Source organism: Lithobates pipiens, unplaced genomic scaffold, assembly GCF_037356315.1.
Source record: "Lithobates pipiens isolate NorthernLeopardFrog02 unplaced genomic scaffold, aLitPip1_a1.2 Scaffold_23, whole genome shotgun sequence".
NCBI lineage: Eukaryota > Metazoa > Chordata > Amphibia > Anura > Ranidae > Lithobates > Lithobates pipiens.
The window spans coordinates 45,794,399-45,803,202 of record NW_027507785.1 but is presented as its reverse complement, the minus strand read 5'-3'; positions in this window follow the sequence as shown (position 1 = coordinate 45,803,202).

The following is an 8,804-nucleotide window of genomic DNA, read 5'->3' as shown; positions in this document are numbered from 1 at the left end:
ACTTTCTTCCCTCTGCTGGCCGGCTGGAAATGTAGCAATCCCTCCAAATGGCCGCTGAGCTCAGATCATGTGATCACAGTATGGAAGGACATTGTAGAGTCCAACGCTTGAAAAACGATTGTTCCAGGAGAACTACAAGAAGCCCCACCTGGGACCTCCTTCTCTGATACCCACACTGTTCTAAAAGGGTCATCTCTAATATTCAGCCCAGTGGTGAGTGAAATGCATCGGTGGAGGTGGTCCCAGGTGGGGATTCCTGTAGCTATCCTGGAATAGTATTTCTTTTTTTTAATGTTTGACTCTACAGTGTGCTGCCGGCTGGTTTTCTCTGGACGTGTTCACCATTTGGGGCGCAGATGAACCCCCTGCTTGGCATTGACTTGAGGGAAGTCTTCACTAGTACATAGACATCAAGAGGACATTAGAACTGCCCATAGGTATTAGAAGGTTAGATCCACCCATAAATGACACAAGATCGTACAGGTCTACCTATAGATATTAGAGAACCATTGGATCTGCCCATAGACAGGAGGACAAGAAGATCTGCCAATAGAGAGTTGGAACTGCCTTTAGACATCAGAGGACCATTAGGTCTTCCTATAGATCCTAGTAGATGGTTGGATCCACCCATAGATATAAGGGGACAATAGAATGTCCCCATCAACAGTGGAGAATCTACCCATAGACCTCTTTACATCTTGTCAGATCCTAATCGGTGATTGCGTTTTATTTTCAGGTTCCGCCCCAGAATATGTCATCCAGAACCGGACAAAGAGAAAATTGCTCCATCAGTGCAGCACCTGGGAACATTGCTTGTTGATCCTGGCAAGGACCTTGACCATCTTCATCACTCTGACCTACTTCACCCTGTTATTTTACATCCTGTGCCTATACAGTGAGTCCACCAATTATGAGCACCCTCTACTGTAACCCCTTGCAACTGCAGGAGGATGAAAGATAGACATGAACTGGTTGCTATAGGCCAGTGATGGCGAACCTTGGCACCCCAGATGTTTTGGAACTACATTTCCCATGATGCTCATCTACACTGCAGAATGCATGAGCATCATGGGAATTGTAGTTCCAAAACATCTGGGGTGCCGAGGTTCACCATCACTGCTATAGGCAATGTCTGCAGTTAGACACGATCCTCTCCATCCCTCTGTAGAAAGGCAGAGGCCGACTTGTGTCTCATATGAAGAGAACCTGTCGTATGTTCCCAGAGGGGACACATTGTAACTCATTACCTGTTAAAAACCATGAAATCAGACCGAGACAAAAGTACAGTTAAATCACACTTGTTTAATAATAAAAGTAAAAAGAACAAACGTAGTCAAAACCAGGGGCGGATCCAGAGTCTAGTCTCGGGAGGGGCACTGCTAGAAAATATGTTTTTTTGGGGGCAATTTATATGGGAAAAAGCTGGTATTGGCGCTTCAATCATCACGGCACCATAGTTGTTATGGTGTCAGGATGATTGAAGCACATTGTTTCTATTATTACATTGTTCTACAAAAATAAATGGTTCAACTCACCATAATGCAGAATCAGTGGGAGCCCTGAGGGTGTCACTTGCCACATCGCCTGCCACCAAATGCGGATTGTCACTTGCCACGTCACTTGCCACACACTGCGGATTGTCACTTGCCATGTCACTTGCCACGCAATGCACATTGTCACTTGCCACATCACTTGTAACCAAATGCGGATTGTCACTTGCCACATGACCTGCCACACATTACGGATTGTCACTTGACACACTTTGCAGATTGTCACTTGACACACTTTGCAGATTGTCACTTGACACACTTTGCAGATTGTCACTTGCCCCTTCGCCTGCCACACATTGCGGATTGTCACTTTCACGTAGCCTGCCACACATTGCGGATTGTCACTTGCCACGTAGCCTGCCACACATTGCGGATTGTCACTTGCCACGTAGCCTGCCACACATTGCGGATTGTCACTTGCCACATCACCTGCCACACATTGCAGATTGTCACTTGCCACGTAGCTAGCCACAGGTTGCGGATTGTCACTTGCCACGTAGCTTGCCACACGTTGCAGATTGCCACTTGCCATGTCGCCTGCCATATGTTGCAGATTGTCACCTGCTGTGTCACTGGTCTTTTACTGTGTCCCATAGTGAAGTTAGGCAGCAGAGAGATAATGTAATCTCTCTGCTGCACACTGCTTCCCGCAGAGTGCAGAACTGCAGAGATGCAGGACAGTGAGATGATGTCATCTCCCTGCTCCCCTGCCCACCAGCTTCCTGATTGACAAGCAGCCCGCTCACACACTGAGCCGCCCAGCTGCCCCCCCCCACCCACCCGCACTGTCACCGCTCGCCTGCGCTTTCACCCGCGGAACCCGCAAGCGGAACGAGACCCGCGTAACCGCCGGCCCGCGCTGTTACCCGCCACATTCTCAAGGGGGGGCAATTGCCCTGTTGCCCCCCCCCTGGATCCACCCCTGGTCAAAACATAGTCAAAGTTCGGTAACTGGGATGGACAGACAGCCAAGCCAAAAGTCAGGGATCAATGTAGAGGAACAGCAATCAGCATATGGAGCTAAAAGGGATGTCAGTAAAGCAAGTATTTAAACAGGAACGCAGGAGATAGTCTCTGTGATGTTGACCAAGGCAAAGGCAGAGATCCACTGTGCTGAACGGCTTAATTAGGCAGGACCGACGAGCAGGATATCATCACCAGCTGAGTAACTGTGGAAAGATAGGAGCTGGCAATTAGCCGACAGCTGAGCGGCCAGCTCAGAGAAGGAAGGGCTGAGTCCAGCCCTGACATTACCGAAGACAAATCTGATCTTACTTTCACATTTCTGCTTTGCTGTTCCATATTTCTCCTGATTGGTCAGGTCAGAGTTGTTTCAGAGCAGTAAAGTGCAGTCACTGTACAGGAAGCAGAGCCTGCCTATGTAATGACATCACACCTCTCTGATAGGATCACTTAGATTTATAGCGAACAAACCGATAGTCTTTATGCTCTGGATTGTTCTCCTACGTCACCGATTGTCTCTTCTCTCCGCAGGACATAACCACAAATTGCTGCAAATGCTAACACAGAAGCTGGACGCTCAGAGCCAGATCCTCAGACAAATGGCGGCCAATCAGCACCAGCCTGGATATAACCCCAGAGGGCTGTGAGCCGCCCGCGGCGTGTTCCTCTTTCATCTTCAAATTGGATCCTCAAAAGAAAAAAAACATTTCGCCAACAACCAGCCTCACATGTTCCAACCTGATTGTACAGAGATCATACAATGTGCAACCTGAACTCTCCATCCAATCAGGGAGAGCCTCCTGCGGTTCAGTGAGATTTGTCTTTTGTTGTTGTTATTTCCACAAACATCATGGAAAGGACACCGAGGAGGAAACCTCCGATCATCGCTACATTGTGTTCTACTTTTTGTAATGTTTGTAATTATTTATTGATGTGTTTTGTGTTCTGAGATTTTATAAAGAGATTTTTTCATTTTTAGACATATAAATAACTTGATGTCCCCAAATACAACCCCAATTCCAAAACAAAGTTCAGCCTGTGTAAAACCTATATGAAAACAAAATGCAATGATCTGCACAACTCATAATAAACCCGCATTTTATTCACAATATAAAAATACAAAAAAAAATTTAAAATGTTTCAAAATGAAAAAATGTAACATTTTAACCACTTAAGGACCAGACCTCTTTTTCAGACTCGGTGTTTACATGTTTAAAACAGTTTTTTTTGCTAGAAAATTACTTAGAACCTCCAAACATTTTATATTGTTTTTTTTTTCAAAATGGCGGTCATTGCAATACTTTTTTTCACACCGTATTTGCGCAGCGGTCTTATAAGTGCACTTTTTTTGGAAAAACTTCACTTTTTTTTTTAAATAAAAAAATAAGACCACAGTCAAATTAGCCCAATTTTTTTTTTATATTGTGAAAGATAATGTTACGCTGAGTAAATTGATACCCAACATGTCACGCTTCAAAATTGAGCCCGCTCGTGGAATGGCGTCAAACTTTTAGCCTAAAAAAATCTCCATAAGCGACATTTAAAAAAATTCTACAGGTTGCATTTTTTTGCGCTACAGAGGAGTTCTAAGGCTAGAATTATTGCTATCGCTCTACCGATCGCGGTGATACCTCACATGTGTGGTTTGACTACCATTTTTATATGCGGGCGCTACTCGCGTATGCGCTCGCTTCTGCGCGCGAGCTCGGCGGTGTTTTTAAAAACCTTTTTTTTATTTTTTTATTATTTATTTTAATTGATTTTATTTATTTTTACACTGTTTTAAAAAAAAAATAAAAAAAATGGATCACTTTTATTCCTACCCTGTTTCCCCTATAATAAGACCTAGTGTGATTGTCGGTGATAGCTGCAATAAAAGCCCTACCCCCCAAATAGGCCCTAGTTAAAGTCCTTGTAGGTCTTCTTTTCAGGGTAGGGCTTATTTTTGAGGAAACAGAGTAGGGCTTATTTGGGTGGTAGGGCTTATATTGCAGCCAACACCGACAATCACGCTAGGTCTTATTTTAGGGGAAACAGGGTATTACAAGGAATGTAAACATCCCTTGTAATAGAAAAAAGCATGACAAGTCCTCTTAAATATGAGATCTGGGGGGTCAAAAAGTCCTCAGATCTCATATTTGGACTTAAATGCAATAAAAAAAACCCCAAAAAACGTCATTTGAAAAAATGTGCCTTTAAGAGGTATGGGCGGAAGTGATGTTTTGACGTCGCTTCCACCCTCCTATGGTATAGAGACGGGTGGGGGCCATCTTAGCCTCACGCATCTCCATACCCAGCACAGGAAAGGACCCGATCGCCTCCGCCGCTACCGACGGCTCCGGTAAGCGGCGGAGGACGCGGGAGAGTGGCGGGAGGGGGGGTGGCACCTCTCCCGCCGCCGATAGTGGTGATCTCGCGGCGAACCCGCCGCAGAGACCACCGTTATCGCACACACGACCGGCGCCTGAAGAGATGGATATCTCGGTTGTGGCAGCAGCTGCTGCCGTTACCGAGATATCCCTCTTCAAAAAATGGACGTACATCGCGTGCGCTGGTCGTAAAGTGGTTAAAGCGGAATTCCGCTCTTTTTTTTTTTTTTTCTTACCTGTGTCACAGGTGGGCGACTGCTACCTTCGCTTAGCATCCACGTCCGGCGTTTTTTTTGACCCCCGGCGCGACTATTCTTTTCCTCGGGATGACTTTTAAAAAAGTGCTTTGGCGTTTTCCATTTTAAGTGTGGGCGTCTGAAGCCCACAGGCATTTACTTCCTGTATATCGATGACGCTCGGCTCCCAGCATGCTCCGCTCCATCTCGCGCATGCTCAGTGATAGCAGTGGTAATGGCAGATACAGCTGCCTGCCCACTTTAAAAATGGCAAATTCGGACACGCCCTCGTCCCGTGACCGGCGCCCTAACGAAATCTCACGAGATTTCGCAATTTCATTGTCCCCCCATGGATTCTTGGGAAATAGCTTAGAAATTTCCCAGGGACCATTGCGAGGACGATAACCACGCCTACTCCCACGGGAGGACAACCCGGAAGTCAGCAGAAACATCTGAAATAAAAGGTAAGTAAAGAATATTTTTTTTTTTCAGGGTTCATTTAGGTAAGTATTCTATCTTGTGATTTTAATAATAGGAAGTTAAATTTTTAGGTACCAGAGCGCCCATTTACTGCGGCAGGGCGGCCCGGCTGCGTGAAACATCGTACCTGTACATTGTTTCCTCTTCGGGGTCTCAGGCGTGCACACGGCGGGAGCCAATCAGCGCGTCCGGTGGGACCCACCAATCGTTCGGAGGAGAGGAAGAATGGCGGTCTGCCTATGTAAACAAGGCAGACCGCCGTTCCGCCAGAGGAAGAGAGATCTTTTGTTCCTGCTAATCACGAACATAGATCTAAAGCCCTGTACACACGATCGGATTTTCCGACGGGAATTGTGTGATGACAGGCTGTTGGTCGGAAAATCCGACCGTGTGTACGCTCCATCGGACAATTGTTGTCAGATTTTCCGCTGACAAATGTTGGATGGCAGGTTTTAAAATTTCCCGCGGACAAATGTCTGTTGTCGGATTTTCCAAGCGTGTGTACACAAGTCCGTCGGACCAAAGTCCAAAGTGCAAACACGCATGCTGGGAAGCAAGGACGACCCGGAAGCGGTCGGTTTTGTAAACGAGCGTTCGTGAGGGAGAATTAACATTCGTGACGCGGCAGATTATGAAATCTGGAAATGCAGCGCACAATTCTCTTCTTCTTTAATGGGATAATAATGAAGATGCTTTGCTGGGGATACTGATGGAGTTATCGCAAACAAAGTTTCAAAGGCTTTTTTTTTCTAGTGATATCAAAAATAATATTATACTTTTTTTATTTTTTTTTATTTTGGGCAGCAAGTAACCACAACACCATTATCCCGTAGTTTTTAAGATCAAAGATACAACTATGTTGGTGTCCCTTGTCAATTTTACATTGTATTTTTTTTTAAAAAAAGAAAACAAATAAAATTAGACATGCTAACTGCCAACAGACCTTAGCCAAAAAGTGCATTCTATGCATCCAAAAATATAGAAACTATAACAAATCAAATCATTATTATTCAACCAAAAAATAAAATAAAAGCCTCATGCATGTGTCCTGCTTCTTAATATAGGGGGTCGACAATGCCAAGACTTGGTGAAAGCAGGGGGTCCGTCATCCAGAGATAATTCCGAAAATCATCCGGATTATTCTCCTGGAGCTCCCGCAGCAAAGGCATATGACATAATTGTCACGATTAACCACTTCCCGACCAGCGCACGACGATGTACGCCGACAGAATGGCACGGGCAGGCATATTGGCGTACATGTACGTCCAATCTTCAATGCCACCCTGCCATCAGGAGCGTGCCGCCGGCGGCGTGCTCCTGCGCTGGTAGGGACCCCTGTGAGTCCGGTCGCGGGACCCGCGGACTCGAACGCCGCGGGCATACCAGCGATCGTCTCACGGGACGGCTGAATGGAGGAAATGCCGTGCAAACAGCATTTCTCCATTTTGCCTAGCAACTAGTGACGCTGATCTCTGCTCCATGTGATTGGAGCAGAGATCAGCGTTCACTAAATAAAAGCCCAACCCCCCCACAGTTAGTAACACACCCCTAGGAACACTTAACCCCTACACTGCCAACCAATGGTTAACCCCTTCACTGCCAGGGTCATTTACACAGGAATCACTGCATTTATATAGCAGTAATTACTGTATAAAAATGACAATGGTCCCAAAAATGTGTCAAAAATGTCCGATGGGTCCCCCACAATGTCGCAGTCACAATAAAAATCGCTGGTCGCTGCCATTACTAGTAAAAAAAAAAAATAATAAAAACTTATTAATAAAAATGCTATAAAACTTTCCCTATTTTGTAAACGCTATAACTTTTGCGCAAATCAATCAATAATCGCTTATTGCGATTTTTTTTACCAAAAAATATGTAGAAGAATACGTATCGGCCTAAACTGAGGGAAAAAAATGTTTTTTTTATATATTTTTGGGGGATATTTATTATAACAAAAAGTAAAAAATAATGCGTTTTTTTCAAAATTGTCGCTCTATTTTTGTTTATAGCGCAAAAAATAAAAACCGCAGGGGCGATCAAATACCACCAAAAGAAAGCTCTATTTGTGGGAAAAAAAAGGACGTCAATTTTGTTTGGGAGCCACGTCGCACGACCGCACAATTCTCAGTTAAAGCGACGCAGTGCCGAATCGCAAAAAGTGGTCTGGTCTTTGAGCAGCAAAATGGTCCGGTCTGTAAGTGGTTAATAAATCAACCAATTTTTGGTCCAAGAAATCCTCCTCCTCCTGTTCCTGGACTGGACTTGGGTCAAAGCAATAACTCCAAGGCCGATAATAAATAAACAACAATAATAAATAACACGTTATCTCCTCCGATTCCGCAACATGTCTGGTTGACGAACGGCCCTTCAGAAACGAACTGAAAAGCGCGAAATGAAAAGCGCGAATCAACACTCACCAAGCTTCTACTAACACGAAATTAGCAGAAGGAACCCAAAGGGTGGCGCTAAAGAGCTGAAAAAACACGTAGTACGTCACTACGTTCGTGTTTGTTGGCCAACAATTCCCTGCCGTTTGTATGCAAGACAAAATCCAGGCACACGCCTTCGGACAAAGGTCAGAGGTTTTGTCTGCGGAAAACCTGATCGTGTGTACGAGGCTCTACTCCAGTTAAACTATCCACCCCAGTTAGTAAGCACTCCTTAGGAGCACACTTAACCCTTTGATGGCCCCTGATGTTAATCCCTTCCCTGCCAGTGTCATTTATACAGTGACAGTGCTTTTTTTTTTTTTTAAGCACTGATCACTGTATTGTGTCACTAGTCTCCAAAAAGTGTCACTTAGTGTCCAATTTGTCTGCTGCAATGTCACAGTCCCGCAAAAAAAAATTCGCTGATCGCCGACATTACTAGTAAAGATAAAAATGCCATTAAAATATCCCATAGTTTGTAGACGCTGACATTTGCGCAAACCAATCAATAAAACGTTTATTGGGATTTTGTTCACCCAAAAATATGAAAGCAGAATACATATTGGCCTAAATTGATGAATACATTTTTTTTTCACATTTTTTTTTTTTAATTGCATGCCTTTTATAGCAAAAAAAAGATTTTTTTCCCCCCCAAAATTGTCGGTCTTTGTTGATAGCGCAACAAATAAAAAAAATCAGAGGTGATCAAATACCAACAAAAGAAAGCTCTATTTGTGGGGAAAAAGGACCTCAATTGTATTTGGCTACAGCGCC